General features: G+C 44.9%; 1 pseudogene; it reads right to left on the bottom strand.

Annotated features, from left to right (window-relative positions):
• Window positions 1–16,284: 16,284 nt before the first annotated feature.
• LOC129815852 (recombining binding protein suppressor of hairless-like protein) lies at window positions 16,285–17,860 on the bottom strand (annotated as a pseudogene).
• Window positions 17,861–18,309: the final 449 nt, after the last annotated feature.

The raw sequence follows: 18,309 nt of genomic DNA, 5'->3' as shown, positions 1-18,309 counted from the left end.
TCAAATCGCTGTAAAGCCATTTAACCTCTCTTGGGCACGTGAGACGGTAGCGTCCCACCTGTTCAACAGCCAGTGAAACTGCTGGGCGCCAAATGCAAATACAGAAATACTCATTATAAAAATTCAGAAAACAAAACATATTTTACATAGGTTAAAAGATGAACTTCTTGTGAATCCAACCACGGTGTCAGATTTTAAAAATGCTTTACGGCGAAAGCATACCTAACGATTATGAGAACATAGCCCACTAGACAAATCATTACAAACAGTAGCCAGCCAGATAGAACAGTTACACAATTTAGAAATAGAGATAAAATGTATCCCTTACCTTTGATGATCTTCATATGGTTGCACTCAGCAGACATTCATTTACTCAATAAATGTTCCTTTTGTTTGCTAAAGTCTCTTTATACCCAAAAACCTCTGTTTTGTTTGCGCGTTTTCTTCAGTAACCCACAGGCTCAAACGCAGTCAAAACAGGAAGACAAAAAAATCCAAATTGTATCCTTAAAGTTCATAGAAACATGTCAAACGATGTTTATATTCAAACCTCATGTTGTTTTTAGCCTAAATAATCAATAATATTTCAACAGGACAATAACGTCGTTATTATAAAATGTAAACAAGAAACGCACTCTCTCGGTTGTGCGCAAGAAAAAGCTCCGTGAAACTTTAGGGTCCACTCATTCAGACTGCTCTTACTTCCTCATTTTTCAGAATACAAGACTGAAACACTTTCTAAAGACTGTTGACATCTAGTGGAAGGCATAGGAACTGCAATTTCAGTCCTAAGTCAATGGATACTGTAATTTTCACGTTCTGACCTTAGTTCTTTTTGTTATTTCTTTGTTTTAGTAAGGTCAGGACGTGAGTTGGGTGGGTTATCTATGTTCGTTTTTCTGTGTTGATTTTTCGTTTGGCCTGGTATGATTCTCAATCAGAGGCAGGGGTCGTTAGTTGTCTCTGATTGAGAATCATACTTAGGTAGCCTTTTTTCACCTGGGTTTCGTGGGTGGTTGTCTAACGTGTCTGTGTGTTCCACACGGAACTGTTTCGGTTTTAGTTCGTTCACTTTATTGTTTTGTATTTCAGTGTTCAGTTTTGTTCCATTAAATATTCATCATGAACACTTACCACGCTGCGCTTTGGTCCTCCGATCCTTGTTACTACTCCTCCTCAGATGACACTATTTTAACCGTTTTGGAAACTCTAGAGTGTTTTCTATCCAAATCTACCAGTTATATGCATATCATATCTTCTGGGCCCGAGAAACAGACAGTTTAATTTGGGCATGCATTTCATCCAAAATTCCAAATGCTGCCCCCTACCCTAGAGAAGTTAACAAGTATTTCATGTCTGCTTATGCTCATAAATTATTTCCGCTCTGAGCTTGCTCTACCACATAAACATTATGCTCTCTTTGCCTCGTGTGCCTCAAATTCTTCATGTACAAGTGGAATCTGGTTCCGTGTTTGCTCATGTAAAAAAAGGACTGAAGTAGCACAGAGTTATGTTTTACTTTTACCTGTCTAAATGAGGGGTATTTGGACATACCTGTAGTCAAGTTATATTCTCTGAGGGCCAATTAAGGTCATACTCCTACTGTATGGCAGGAAGATCACAAGGAGCAATCACCATTAACATTGTTCTCATATTTCTACCTTTGGGATTCCTTTTAGACAGTGTCTTTCAACATCACCCAGCTGTGAGCAGCTTCTCAATTGATCTGTTATCCCTAAGCCTCCAGACCAGAGGTACAGTTTGCTGTTTGACACGAAGGTGATGAGTTACTGGAAAATGCCTCTGCTGTGACAGCAGACTGGCTGGGCAGTAGCCCCTTTTATCCAGCCAGTGGAACACAGAGATCCAGGAGCCTCTGGGCTAAACTGTAGCAGACCTGTTGACACTGCCAGAAGAATGCTCCTGGGGGCACTGCCACTGGCTCAACACTGGAGGACAGTACCCGTACGCACAAACACGTGCACACGCACTCGGTCTTACACACGCACGCAAGCACACACACGCTGGGATTGAGGACTTGTTCATGAGGATGAAATAGACTCCTCGGTTCCTTGGAGACCTCTTATATAAAACGGGAGGGGAAAAGATATGAATGGAAGTGCAAGAATGGGCCCCTTTCATGTTGCGGGTTTCTTTTCAGCATGTGAATCAGTTTGAGAGTTTCTTTATTCCTCAACACATGATACAGATTAGTGGGACTACAGAGATCTCCTGTGCCAGTCGGCCTCCTCTCACGCATGTTTGTCTTGTTAATGACGAAGGGAAGAAGGCCACATGCCTCTCCATTCACTCCAGACGATCACATACGTGCAATCACATACGTTCCTATAGAGCCTACACATTATTCTATCAGGCTTTTCGTCTTCGTCTGAATATCTATTTTGGTTTTAAATCAGACTGGGCTCTACCAGAAGCATGATTTCAGAAGGGTTGTGCCATTTTATCTATGCCCATTTGAGCAAAGTAAATTACTAGCCAACAACTTAAATGTTCTACTACCAAAAAACATTTATGGTAATATCAATATTAGTGAACACATTACGTCATAGATGATTTGCCCGGAAAGACACACCCTGCCTAGCTGGTGTATGACACAAGGCTGCATTGTTCTTGTTCTCAGGCCTGCTGGTATTCCCAAGAAAAGTGACAACTATCTGCCTTTAGCTCTCAGGACAGCTCAGGACATCTGCTCCACAGCAGCAGAGGACAGCCAACCAATGAGGATCTAGTCTGAAATCTGGGATGGAGTTTTAGCCTGCCTGGTGACCAACAAAGAGTTCAAAACCTCTCTGTCAATAAACAGCTAGTTTTTAGTTTTCCCTTCCCCTCTCAGACCATTCTCAGACAGTCCAAGCAAAATTTGTGCTTGAGAAATTGCTCTAAGCCAAGAAGATATTTGTTTCATTTTGACAATTTTAATTGAAAACAATCACATTAAGGTACTCAATTGCTACCCTGAAATTATTTGATATTACGATAAAAAACTGTTCCATTGGGCTTTTAAAAACATGCTTTATAATATATGCCATTTAGACGCTTTTATCCAAACTGACTTAGTCATGCGTGCATATATTTTTTATATATGGGTGGCTCTGGGAATCAAACCTACAATTTTATAGTTACAAGTGCCAAGCTCTACTAATTGAGCCATACAGGACCGCTTATTATCTGAAGAGTTTTTAAGTTAAGAAGAATTGCTATTAAAGTGACAGGGTTGACCATACCAGGGTTTTTTATTTCATCTCTCCCCTTGTAACACAGGGAATGGGAGCTTGTTTTGTGCAACAGGGAGAGGCAACTGAATGCAAGCGCAGGATTGTTTTGTTATCTATGGGTAATAGCATTGGCGTGTTATGCTCGATGCCCTCAGTTTTCTACCAAAAAACACCAGAAAATGGCCAAAAAGACTAGAACCAGCTCATCTGAGGGAGACATACAAATTAATTAGTAATCACATTTAATAAGTAAAAATCTTCCGAAATTCCTTTCCCAAAGCAACAAAATAACTAGGCGTTTACAATGATAGTAAAAACTCTGGTTAGGTGAAAATCTTTGTTAGGTGGTTTTAAAATCGTCCTAGAAATTGGATGTAAATGGTGGGATATGCCAAAATAGGGATTACAGAGAAGACAACTTATTTGAATGAAAACTCACTGCTCTTGAACTTTTTGACATGGTTTAGGTTATAGATTGATTTTAACTGTTAAATTGAATGTTTTATCAAAATGTACACATAATTCCTGAGGAACAAAAAAGCACTTCAGAAAATGACCCTACTGTGGGAGAAAAAAAATACTACTTAGAACAGTTTAATTTGGGTCATATTTTTTTTGTCTATTTAATAAGTTATGACTACATTGCTCCATTGCTAAATTAAAATAAATTGATACAGATTTAAAAGTAAACGTGCTTTGTCTACTGGATTAGCAGAAAATAAGAGAGAAAATAAATAAAGTTAATTATTACAATGCCAGTGCTGTTCAGTTGAAGGGTAATACAACCTCAGTCCAATGCAGTCACAAATCAAGATCAAATTACATGTATCCCTCCATCTTTCCACATATATTTGCTTGAAAGGAGTTTCTTGGTGTAATGATATATGGAGCTGACAGTATTTTACTCTGCTTTCTCTCATAACATTCATGTTTCAGCGATGGCTGTCATTTCTCCTGAAATAACATCCTCAGTTCTGTCGCCACACGCACGTTCCTTCTCTACTTACATTTTTCTTAGAATGCATTCACAGTGAATTTTCCACTCATGTTTCTTTTTCACAAGTGCTATTGAACAGGCAGTATAATGGGTCTCTTTACTGGAAGAGCTGTGACTGGGTCAAAAGAGCGTGACTCACTGCGTTTCTCTTCAGGTTAGCTTAGAGTCTGAAGCCTTCTGTCATAAAGCGTTAAGTTTAGCCAGGGTGCCTAACTGTTTCTGCACTTAACAATGCTATGTCGTTGTCTTAGTAAGACAATGAACAAGTGGGAAACAGAACGACACCACCCAGGCTATGTCACTACTGTATATGTTTTCTGCTAATGCTAGCAAGTATGCTGTACGAGGGATCAGATGCTCTGGGATAGCACCAGCTATACTTAGCCCTAGCTGTATGGGCACCAGGGCTACATTCCAATTCTCTACCCTTCTCTCGAAGTGTGCACTTGTACACTCCCCCTAAAATATTTAAAAGGGATATGGTGAGGGATATGGTGGAAACTTACTCTAGCTATGCTTGCTCCAAACCAATGCTTTTAAACGCATGAGAGGGACAGACACTTCGGGAGAGGGGTAGAGAATCGGAATGCTAGCTAGCTCTGCGTGAACAAGTGGAAGTTGGCGCGAGTGAACTCTTGGTGGATCAAGTCTGAAGGTGTCAGAGTCTGGGGCATTTTTCAGCACTCCTCTGCCTGTGGGGGTGTAGGTGAAGCTGACGGTGCATCTGTAGATAAGACCGTCCAGACTGAGGGACAGGAACGGTGATGGGGTGCCACCTCCACTCCACATTGAACACGTAAACTTCTGGAACCACACACAGCATGGACTTTGGTGACCTGTGCTTAAAACCACAAAATAATTCTCTTCCACTGCTCACTTCTAAAGTGGATACCTACTAAACTAAAGTGGAAAGTTTGGCGACAGCGGCCAATGTGACAGAGGTGCGACTCCATGACATGGAAACAACGCAAACTAAGCTAGAAGGTGAAATGAATCTCATAAAAAAATAAAACAATCACTCATCATTCTCATAAATTCAATGTGCTGGTCACAAGACTTGAAACTGATGTCGAAGTGGGCAACCCAACATCCTTCATGAGCAATCTTTTCTTTGAAATGTTTGGGCAGGATAAGCTGGATCCCCATGCCCCTGATAAACACTGCACAGCACACAGGTGCTCTCTGCAATGGATATCTGTGTATGATTATACAAGTCCACAGTTTTGAAGTCAAACTGCAAATTGTTCACCTCGTAGCTGAATCAGGGATTCTGACCTATGCAGAGAAGTATCTACCCAGACCTGAGTGCCGAACTGATGAGATCCCAGCTAAGTGGGGCGGCAGGGTAACCTAGTGGTTAGAGCGTTGGGCTAGTAACCGAAAGGTTGCAAGTTCTAATCCCCGAGCTGACAAGGTACAAATCTGTCGTTCTGCCCCTGAACAAGGCAGTTAACCCACTGTTCCTAGGCCGTCATTGAAAATAAGAGTTTATTCTTAACTGACTTGCCTAGTTAAATAAAAAATAAAAAGGTAAAATGTAAGTCGCTCTGGATAAGAGCGTCAGCGAAATGACTTAAATGTAAATGTAAGCAAGCTAAACTTGAGATGCGGCTTCATCCACCCAGGAAAACTCACCTTGACTTTCCAGAATACAACAGACGTTTTCCACTGTCAATGAGGCTCAACACTTCTTAATGAAGCACATGGACATGCTGCTTACTCCAGACCAGACCCTAATCCTCGGGATGCGAAAGAGGCAGGATAGCCGGCATCCTGACGAGATTATTTTGGTGAAAAAATAGACCGCCGTTGCCCTCTGTTCTGTTGGCAAATGTGCAATCACTGGAGAACAAACTGGATGAGCTCCATTCGAGACTATCCTATCAACAAACCTGAAACTGTAATATCCTATGCTTCTCAGAGTCTTGGCTGAACAAGGACATGGATATACAGCTCGATGGTTTTTCTATGCACTGCCAAGACAGGAGGGCAGACTCGGGTAAGACTAAGAGAGGAGAGTTGCACGCTCTCCAATGTTCAGGAAGTGTCACGCCCTTACCTTAGTTATCTATGTTTTCTTTATTATTTTGGTTAGGTCAGGGTGTGACTAGGGTGGGTATGCTAGTTTTGTCCTGTCTAGGGTTTTTGTATATATAGGGTTTTCTGTAGGTCTAGGTATATATATGTCTATGGTGGCCTGAGATGGTTCCCAATCAGAGGCAGCTGTTTATCGTCGTCTCTGATTGGGGACCATATTTAGGTAGTCATTTTCCCTTGGGTATTTGTGTGTTCTTGTCTATGTGTAGTTTCCTGTTCAGCACTCAATTTTATAGCTTCACGGTTCGTTTTGTTATTTTGTTAGTTTTGTTCAGTGTTCATTCTTAGAATAAACAAGAATGTACGCATACGACGCTGTGCCTTGGTCTCCTCCTTTTGACGGCCGTGACAGGAAGTCTCTAGTTTTTACTTGCCTGAGTTAGTAATAGCAGCTTATCATGAGGTATTCTATTTACCAAGAAAGTCTTTGTCCATTTTTTTTGTAGTTGTCTATTAACCACAACAAACTGATGCTGGCACTAAAATCGCACTCAACGGGCTGTATAGGGCCATAAGCAAACAAGGAAATGTGTCGTTTCTCATGGCTGTGATTTTAATGCAGAGAAAATTAAGTCAGTTTTACAAAATGTTCATTAGCATGTCACCTGTGCAACTAGAGCAAGAACTTAAGACCACCTTTACTCCATTCACAGAAACGCATACAAGGCTCACCTTCTCTTTGGAAAATCAGACCATAACTCTATCCTCCTGCTTACAAGCAAAACAGGAAGTACTAGTGAGGCGGTTAATATGGAAGTGGTCCAATAAAGCTCATGCTAAGCTACAGGACTGTTTTGCTAGTACAGACTGGAATAGGCAGCAGCTACTCTTCCTGGGGTCCATCAAAAATGAAGGCAGTAATATACAGTTGAAGTCGAAAATGTACATACAGTTAGGTAGGAGTCACTAAAACTCGTTAACAAACTATAGATTTGGCAAGTCTGTTAGGACATGTACTTTGTGCATGACACAAGTAATTTTCCCAACAATTGTTTACAGCCAGATTATTTCACTTATATTCACTGTGTCATAGATCCAGTGAGTCAGAAGTTTACATACACTAAGTAGTGTATTTACTGTGCCTGTAAACAGCTTGGAAAATTCCAGCAAATGATGTCATGGCTTTAGATGCTTCTGATAGGCTAATTGACATCATTTGAGACAATTGGATGTGTACCTGTGGATGAATTTCAAGGCCTACCTTCAAACTCAGTGCCTCTTTTCTTGATATCATGGGAAAATCTAAAGAAATCATCCAAGACCTCAGAAAAAGAACTGTCGACCTCATCAAATCTGGTTCCTCCTTGGGAGCAATTTCCAAATGCCTGAAGGTACCACGTTCATCTGTACAAACAATAGTACGCAAGAATGAACACCATGGGTGTCACGCCCTGACCTTAGAGAGACATTTTTTTTCTCTATTTGGTTAGGTCAGGGTGTGATTTGGGTGGACATTCTATGTTTTCAATTTTTTTGTTTTTGGCAGAGTCTGGTTCCCAAGCAGAGCCAGCTGTCTATCGTTGTCTCTAATGTGGAATCATACCTAGGCAGCCTTTTTCCCACCTAATGTGGTGGGTAATTATTTATTTCCTGTGTGTGTTTGTGTGTTCCACGGATGTGTCACGTTTGTTTCTGTTTACCTGTTCTTTTTGTGAATGTTTCACTACGATTAAAAGAAATGTGGAATTACATGCACGCTGCGCCTTGACTCATCTATGACAGGGAGTTTGAAGACAGTGAACGTGACAATGGGAACACGCAGCCGTCATACTGTCCAGGAAGGAGACGCGTTCTGTCTCCTAGAGACGAACCTACTTTGGTGCGAAAGGTGCAAATCAATCCCAGAACAAAAGCAAAGGATTTTGTGAAGATGCTGGAGGAAACAGGTACAAAAGTATCTATATCCACTGTAAAACGAGTCCTATATCGACATAACCTGAAAGGCCGCTCAGCAAGGAAGAAGCCACTGCTCCAAAACCGCCATAAAAAAGCCAGACTACGATTTGCAACTGCTCATGGGGAAAAATATCGTACTTTTTGGAGAAATGTCCTCTGGTCTGATGAAACAAAAATAGAACTGTTTGGCCATAATGACCATCATTATGCTTGGAGAAAAAAGGGGAGGCTTGCAAGCTGAAGAACACCATCCCAACCCTGAAGCACGGGGGTGGCAGCAACATGTTGTGGGGGTGCATTGCTGCAGGAGGGACTGGTGCTCTTCACCAAATAGATGACATCATGAGGAGGTCAAATTATGTGGATATGTTGAAGCAACATCTCAAGACATCAGTCAGGAATTTAAGGCTTGGTCGCAAATGGGTCTTCCAAATTGACAATGACCCCAAGCATACTTCCAAAGTTGTGGCAAAATGGCTTAAGGACAACAAAGTCAAGGTATTGGAGTGGCTATCACAAAGCCCTGACCTCAATCCTATAGAAAATGTGTGGGCAGAACTGAAAAAGCATGTGCGATCAAGGAGACCTACAAACCAGACTCAGTTACACCAGCTCTGTCAGGAGGAATGGGCCAAAATTCACCCAACTTATTTTGGCAACCTTGTGGAGGGCTACCCAAAACATTTGACCCAAGTTAAACAATTTAAAGGCAATCCTACCAAATACTAATTGAGTGTATGTAAACTTCTGACCCACTGGGAATGTGATGAAAGAAATTAAAGCTGAAATAAATCACTACTATTATTCTGACATTTCACATTCTTAAAATATAGCGGTGATCCTAACTGACGTAAAACTGGGAATTGTTACTTGGATTAAATGTCAGGAATTGTGAAAAACTGAGTTTAAATGCACACTGCTCAAAAAAATAAAGGGAACACTTAAACAACACAATGTAACTCCAAGTCAATCACACTTCTGTGAAATCAAACTGTCCACTTAGGAAGCAACACTGATTGACAATAAATTTCACATGCTGTTGTGCAAATGGATTAGACAAAAGGTGGAAATTATAGGCAATTAGCAAGACATCCCCAATAAAGGAGTGGTTCTGCAGGTGGTGACCACAGACCACTTCTCAGTTCCTATGCTTCCTGGCAGATGTTTTGGTCACTTTTGAATGCTGGCGGTGCTTTCACTCTAGTGGTAGCATGAGACGGAGTCTACAACCCACACAGGTAGTGCAGATCATCCAGGATGGCACATCAATGCGAGCTGTGGCAAGAAGATTTGCTGTGTCTGTCAGTGTAGTGTCCAGAGCATGGAGGCGCTACCAGGAGACAGGCCAGTACATCAGGAGATGTGGAGGAGGCCGTAGGAGGGCAACAACACAGCAGCAGGACCGCTACCTCCGCCTTTGTGCAAGGAGGAGCACTGCCAGAGCCCTGCAAAATGACCTCCAGCAGGCCACAAATGTGCATGTGTCTGCTCAAACGGTCAGAAACAGACTCCACGAGGGTGGTATGAGGGCCCGACGTCCACAGTTGGGGGTTGTGCTTACAGCCCAACACCGTGCAGGACGTTTGGCATTTGCCAGAGAAAACCAAGATTGGCAAATTCGCCACTGGCGCCCTGTGCTCTTCACAGATGAAAGCAGGTTCACACTGAGCACATGAGCACATGTGACAGAGTCTGGAGACGCCGTGGAGAACGTTCTGCTGCCTGCAACATCCTCCAGCATGACCGGTTTGGCGGTGGGTCAGTCATAGTGTGGGGTGGCATTTCTTTGTGGGGCCGCACAGCCCTCCATGTGCTCGCCAGAAGTAGCCTGACTGCCATTAGGTACCGATATGAGATCCTCAGACCCCTTGTGAGACCATATGCTGGTGCGGTTGGCCCTGGGTTCCTCCTATTGCAAGACCATGCTAGACCTCATGTGGCTGGAGTGTGTCAGCAGTTCCTGCAAGAGGAAGGCATTGATGCTATGGACTGGCTCGCCCGTTCCCCAGACCTGAATCCAATTGAGCACATCTGGGACATCATGTCTCGCTCCATCCACCAACGCCACGTTGCACCACAGACTGTCCAGGAGTTGGCGGATGCTTTAGTCCAGGTCTGGGAGGAGATCCCTCAGGAGACCATCCATCACCTCATCAGGAGCATGCCCAGGCATTGTAGGGACGTCATACAGGCACGTGGAGGCCACACACACTACTGAGCCTCATTTTGACTTGTTTTAAGGACATTACATCAAAGTTGGATCAGCCTGTAGTGTGGTTTTCCACTTTAATTTTGAGTGTGACTCCAAATCCAGACCTCCATGGGTTGATAAATTTGATTTCCATTGATCATTTGTGTGATTTTGTTGTCAGCACATTCAACTATGTAAAGAAAAAAGTATTTAATAAGAATATTTCATTCATTCAGATCTAGGATGTGTTATTTTAGTGTTCCCTTTATTTTTTGAGCAGTGTATTTGGCTAAGGTGTATGTAAACGTCCGACTTCAACAGTACATGTACATATTACCTCAATTACCTCAACTAACCCATATCCCTGCACATTGACTCGGACCAGTACCCCTAGTATATAGCCTCGTTATTGTTCTTTTATGGTAAAAAAAAGTTTTAGTTTATTTAGCCATTTTTAAAACTTTTTTAAAACTCTTCATTGTTTGTTAAGGCCTCATAAGTAAGCATTTTATGGTTTAATTCGGCGCATGTGACAAATAACTTTTGATTTGAGTCTATTTACTATACTTCTGAGGTGAGCTTCATTTTAGTTTGAGAGACGATTCCAATCAGTGAAAGGTTGAAAATCTGACTTGGAATACATTAGCAAATCTTTAAAACATTTTTGATGATGGGAAAACAAATATCGTGTGACAATACAGAGGCGGATGCAAGATGCAAGCAACGATGGTTTAATGAATACAGTTTACAACAGCAACAGGACAGACAGACTGTACTCAGACGGAATCCGACCCAGGGACTAAGGTGTATCTTCCTTGATAGCGTGCAGAGAAATCCAGGGGAGTGTGTCCGGATGGGTAGGAAGGAGCACAGAAGATAATCCACACAGGGGCGACGAGAGAATGAGCACGAACACACGACACAACCTCAGGGAAGAAAACAACGATCTGACAACAAGAAACACTGGTTACAGAACATATAAAGGGAAGCTAAGTGATTCCAGCTGGCGCAGACAATCAAGCCGAGATTGGGAACCACGCCCACACAAACACGGGAGAGAGAGAGAGAGAGAGAGAAAAGGAGGCAGTGGATTCATGAACCGTGACAATACCCCCCCCTAGGAACGCCTCTTGGCGTTCCCAGGCAAATTTACCTGTCGATTGAAATCATCGATAAGGGAGTGATCCAGAATGTCCCTAGCAGGTACCCAACTTCTCTCCTCCGGACCGTAACCCTCCCAGTCCACCAGGTACTGGAATCCGCGTCCCCTCCTTCTAGAGTCCAAAATACGATTGACAGAAAAGGTGGGTTCCCCATCAACAAGTCGTGGCGGCGGGGGAACAGGGACCGGCGGGTTAATGCGTGCCTGAAACACAGGTTTTATTTTAGACACATGAAAGGTAGGGTGAATTCTCCTATACGCCGGAGGAAGCTTGAGCCGGACCGCCACCGGACTAATGATCCTGGTGACTTTGAACGGACCAATAAATTTGGGAGCAAGTTTGTTCGAAACGGATCGGAGTGGAATGTTCTTAGTAGAAAGCCACACTCTTTCACCAACGACGTATACCGGAGGCTTCGACCGGTGGCGATCAGCCTTAGCCTTGGTGCGCGCCCCCACCCGGAGAAGAGTCTCACGGGCTCTGCTCCATGTGTGACTGCACCTCTGGATGAAAGCGTGAGCGGAGGGAACAGTAACCTCGGACTCCGTACTGGGAAAGATAGGTGGCTGGTAACCTAAACTACACTCAAACGGAGAGAGACCCGTGGCTGCCACTGGCAACGAATTGTGAGCGTACTCAACCATAGAGAGTTGTTGACTCCAGGAAGAGGGATTCTTAGAAACCAAACATCGCAACACTCTCTCCAAATCTTGGTTGGCCCTCTCCGTTTGACCGTTGCTCTGGGGATGAAACCCTGAAGACAGACTGACACTCGCTCCCAGTAACCTACAAAACTCTTGCCAAAACTTGGACACAAATTGGGGCCCCCTGTCAGAAACTACGTCCATCGGCAGGCCATGTAAGCGAAAAACGTGATCCACGACAGTTACCGCTGTCTCCTTGGCAGATGGTAATTTAGGCAAGGGAATAAAATGAGCTGCCTTAGAGAACCGGTCCACCACGGTCAAAACAACCGTCTTGCCCTGGGAGGGCGGGAGGGCGGTAACAAAATCTAGCGCGATGTGGGACCAGGGTCTCGAAGGGACCGACAGCGGTTGGAGTAACCCATCTGGGGGTCGATTAGAAGTCTTCCCAGTGGCACAAACCGAACAAGCCAAAACAAAACTGCGAATGTCACGAGCCATCAGTGGCCACCAAAAGCGTTGCTTAACCAAAAAGCTAGTGCGGCTGACTCCTGGATGACACGCTACGTTGGAGCAATGCCCCCACCGAATAACATCGGACCGACACCCCTCCGGCACAAACAACCGATTAGGTGGGCAACCGGGCGGAGGCTCTACTCCTTCTAAGGCCGTTTTGACCCTCGATTCAACCTCCCATGTGAGAGTGGGGACCACTAGGGTCCCGGGTAGGATGCACTCGGGAGTGGATGGACGTTCGGAATGGTCAAAAATGCGAGAAAGGGAATCGGGTTTGACATTCTTGGAACCCGGGCGATACGAGAGAGAGAAGTCAAAACGTCCGAAAAAGAGTGCCCACCGCGCCTGCCTGGAGTTGAGTCGTTTGGCGGTTCTGATATATTCCAAATTCTTGTGATCGGTCCAAACTATAAAAGGTACCCCCGAACCCTCTAACCAATGGCGCCACTCCTCCAGTGCTAACTTCACTGCCAACAACTCTCTGTTGCCAATGTCGTAGTTGCGTTCCGCAGGTGATAACCGATGGGAAAGGAACGCGCAAGGGTGCATCTTGTCGTCAGAAGAGGAACGTTGGGAAAGTACCGCACCTACCCCCACCTCTGAAGCGTCCACCTCCACCACGAACTGACGCGAGGGATCGGGAGCTATGAGGATGGGAGCCGAAACAAAGCGGCTCTTGAGTTTGGTGAATGCAGCCTCGGCTGCATCGGACCACCTGAACGTCACTCTGGGGGAGGTTAAGGCGGTAAGAGAAGCGACTATCTGGCTAAAATTGCGAACAAAACGCCGGTAGAAATTGGCGAATCCCAGAAACCTCTGTAGGGCCTTACGGGAATCTGGGCTTGGCCAATCCACCACAGCCTTAACCTTGTCAGGATCCATGCGAATACCTTCAGTCGAGACGATGTAACCTAAGAATGGAACGGATTGTGCATGGAAAATGCATTTTTCCGCCTTGACAAAAAGTCCATTCTCCAACAACCTCTGAAGCACTCGTCTGACGTGCTGAACGTGTTCCTGGAGAGAAGAAGAAAAAATCAGTATGTCATTCAGGTAAACATATATGAACTGATCAATCATATCTCTCAGCACGTCATTGACGAGTGCCTGGAAAACCGCTGGGGAGTTGGATAACCCAAAAGGCATGACCAAATACTCGAAGTGCCCTCTGGGGGTGTTAAACGCGGTCTTCCATTCGTCCCCCCTCCTTATGCGAACCAAATGATAAGCATTACGTAAATCCAGGTTAGTGAACACGGATGCTCCCTGTAACCTTTCAAAGGCTGAGGACATCAACGGTAAGGGATAGGTATTCTTCACTGTGATGTTATTCAACCCACGGTAATCAATGCAAGGACGCAGAGATCCGTCCTTCTTCCCCACAAAGAAGAACCCGCCCCCGCTGGAGAAGAGGAAGGACGAATGAATCCAGATGCCAGAGAATCAGAGATGTATCTCTCCATAGCCTCTCTCTCAGGAACAGAGAGTGAATATAACTTGCCTTTAGGCGGAGACTCACCTGGCAATAATTCTATTGCACAGTCATAGGGACGATGCGGAGGAAGAGAAGCAGCACGGGACTTACTGAACACCTCCTTCAGGTCGAGGTATTCAACGGGCACGTTAGACAAATCCACTGCCTCCTCTAGAAACACAGAATCAGACACAGATGAACAAGCAGACACTAAACAGGACTCAAGACACTTGTTACTCCACATAGATATAGAGTTATGACCCCAGTCAACTCTGGGGTTGTGTTGGGTGAGCCAAGGATGGCCGAGAACTAATGGTGCAAGGGGTGAGTCTATGAGTAGAAATGATAGTGTCTCAGTGTGATTGCCAGAAGTGATGAGTGTGATAGGTTCAGTGGTGTGAGAAATGTTGGGGAGTTCTTGACCATTGAGAGCGTTGACGGATATCTTGTGCGTGAGTGAGGTGATAGGAATCTGGAGTTTGTGAGCGAGCTTGAAGTCCATGAAATTACCCTCTGCTCCTGAGTCCAGTAAAGCTTGGGTGTCGTGCGTGTGGGTGACCCATCTTAGTCTTACCGGGAGGAGAGTAGATGATGAGGTCTTCTCTGTGGTGACACCACCCGATAGTAGCCTCATACTTACTACCGGGCCTGATCTTTTACCGGACAGGAGTGGATAAAGTGGCCCGCTCTACCACAGTAGAGACAAAGTCCTTGGGATCTCCGCCTCTCCCTCTCCTCCCGGGAGAGGCGAGCTCTCCCCACCTGCATGGGTTCGTGAGCGGAGGCTGAACTGGCCGTGTTCCCGCTGCTGGCATGCCAACCCTCCGTGTCGTTATACGGTCTGTTAGGGCATGCTCGGCGGCCAATACGACTCAGACGAGCGTCGACCCTCAATGCTAGTTCCACTAGTCCATTTAAACTCCTGGGAAGGTCCAGAACATAAATCTCCTTCTGGATCCGGTCCTCCAGCCCATGCAGGAACATGTCCCACTGCGCCTCCTCGTTCCACTGACATTCTGCGGCCAGAGTGCGGAATTGAATGGAGTATTCCGATACTGACCGGTCTCCTTGGCGAAGGTCAGCGAGTAGTCTGGCCGCCTCCCTACCCGCCACGGCCCGATCGAAGACCCTTCTCATCTCCTCGGAGAGTGTCTGGAAAGAGGTGCAGCATGGGTCCTGGTTCGCCCACACCGCTTTGCCTGATAGCAGTGTGAGTACGAATGCTACCTTAGACTGTTCACGGTTGAAGGTCCGTGGCTGCAACGAGAAATGCATGGAACATCTCGTCAGAAAAGCTCTGCAATAGTCAGGATCACCTGAATAACCCTCTGGTGTCGGTAGCCGTGGCTCTAGCTGGGAATCCGGCTCTGGCGGGGCGGGTTGAACTGCCGGTGTAGGTGGCGCAGCGAGACCCCCCAGATGTTGTAATTGTTGGGTCAGCTGGGATACCTGCGTCGCAATGGCTTGCACTGCCCGACCTGTGCTGGAGATGTTCTCCACTTGTTGATCCATTCTCGTGATACTGCGGGAAATGAATTCGGTCAGACTCGTTGAACTCGCTGCATCCATGTTCTGGTCAGATCGTTCTGTGACAATACAGAGGCGGATGCAAGATGCAAGCAACGATGGTTTAATGAATACAGTTTACAACAGCAACAGGACAGACAGACTGTACTCAGACGGAATCCGACCCAGGGACTAAGGTGTATCTTCCTTGATAGCGTGCAGAGAAATCCAGGGGAGTGTGTCCGGATGGGTAGGAAGGAGCACAGAAGATAATCCACACAGGGGCGACGAGAGAATGAGCACGAACACACGACACAACCTCAGGGAAGAAAACAACGATCTGACAACAAGAAACACTGGTTACAGAACATATAAAGGGAAGCTAAGTGATTCCAGCTGGCGCAGACAATCAAGCCGAGATTGGGAACCACGCCCACACAAACACGGGAGAGAGAGAGAGAGAGAGAGAAAAGGAGGCAGTGGATTCATGAACCGTGACATATCGTCCCAGCATTACAACCAGCTAGAAGATCTACTTCCTCCTTTCATAAGGGCTCTGCCAAGTCATTCTTCCCACAGCAGTAAAAAGAGAGTGTCAGTGGATGGAGGACAGAAACAGCAGTTCAGACAGCGATTCATACCTAGAGTGACTGTAAACACTGTCCACTGTCTGGCACTGGCTACAAAGGCCCCTCCTTCTACAGCCAGGTAACGTATGCTGACCATTTAGGACTGCAAGTGGTTGAACAGGGCCACCCTCGATCCCGCGGAAATACACACCGCAAATGGACACACACGCAAACATACAGACAGACGTAGTAAAGATGACTGACATAGCATGACAAATACATTTCACTGTCACACATTGTGCAAAATGCATTTCCCCACCTCAAGTACACTTAAAATACACCACACCCACAAATAAGCATACACCCTTCTTACTAACAATTGACGAAGCAAAGGTTTGTTTTACTTTCACACGCAGTGCGCCGTGGTGCATTCTCCCACGGCAACATGAGACATTCTAAAATACCCCACTTGTGGTTTCAGCTGTCAAGCCTCTTTGGCCCCTCTCCTTTTTATCTTGCAAGGAACAGGAGCCTATGTCATTACAACTGGACTCGTATTGTGTGCTCCTGGATCATAAGGTCAAATATCTGGACTAACTAGGAGTGGCAACTTGTAGCAGAGTGGTCATTAACTGGCACAGCCACAAAGTCATAAAATCTGATTTTAAACCTAACCCTAATGCCTAACACTAACATTAAACTAAGACCAAAAAGCCCCTCCACCCCCACCGCACACATTTTTTAAATTGAATATAGCCAATTAACCTATCTAAGGGGAAATTGCTCAGTTCTGCCTCCAGGACAAGACTCGTGACAGTAAACATCAACCTACCAGCTTGTACCTCCACTCTAGCCCTACCGTGACCCTGGGGACAGTGGCACCTTAGGATCACCTGTCATTCACAGTCCGCGTTTTTCATAGACTGACTCCCTCTTCTGGGACGGCTGGAGATCATTTTCATCAGCTTACTGTGGAAGGAGCCAATCTCCTGCTCATGCAGAGTAAGAGCTTGAAGACCAGGTGAAAGCGCTTCCTTTTGTCTGTGTCGGAGATGTAGAGGGACTTGGCACATGCAAAAATCCAAAAACATTTATTAAAATGGTCAGGAATGCCTCGAGCGCTGTGTTCGTACTGTCAACAGTCTTCTGTAATAAAATATTTTGACACGGTGTCTGGGTCAATAGTGGCCACGTTTTTGTCATAAAATGGGAGACACTTTTCACCTTGATCTCTTTTTTTCCCAACTCTCACCCAGGCATCAGGTTGGTCCTTGAAGGCTAGTTTGACAGTGTCTGCCTTAGCGTCACTGGAGCTTTCCAGGCCCATATAACCAGAGTCTGTAGCAAGCCACTGCACCAGCGGCTGGGTAAGATTACAGAGCTTGTGTCAGATCATGTAGTACAGGACTTTAATTGAATACTGAAGAAAGAAATGCCAAATATGTGGGGGAACATGCATTCTAAGGCTCACCCTTCAAAAGGTCTTGTTTCAGTTTCCATCCTGAGCTACCGATGTAAACACAAGGAGGGGAGAACAACGCTCCTTCATACCATACTAAAAGCAACTGCATTCTGGCTAAGGTGAGTTTGCCGACAACCAAACCCACTAAACTCCCCGCATGTGTCATGATGACAGGACCGTGTTAAATCCTTTATCATGCATTGATATGACCCCATTATGACCCCATTTGTCATGTTCATGGTGGTAAAAAATCTATGTTTATTGGTTGAGTACACAGATTTGCAGACTTTATTGCAGGTGCTCCAACAGTGCAGTAATGCAGTAAAATAAAAAAACACAAGCACAAAAAAAACAATTATATAGGATGACTAGGACACAGTATATACAATGAATTCGGAAAGTATTCAACTCCTTGACTTTTTCCCAACTTTTTGTTACGTTACAGCCTTATTCTAAAATTGATTAAAATGTGTTTTTTTCCTCATCAATCTACAAACAATACACCATAATGACAAAGCTAACCGGTTTTTAGAATTAAAAAAATGAAATATCACATTT

Source organism: Salvelinus fontinalis, chromosome 18 (genome assembly GCF_029448725.1).
Source record: "Salvelinus fontinalis isolate EN_2023a chromosome 18, ASM2944872v1, whole genome shotgun sequence".
NCBI classification, from domain to species: Eukaryota; Metazoa; Chordata; class Actinopteri; order Salmoniformes; family Salmonidae; genus Salvelinus; species Salvelinus fontinalis.
The sequence above is the reverse complement of the archived record's forward strand: the minus strand, read 5'-3'. Positions and strand labels throughout refer to the sequence as shown.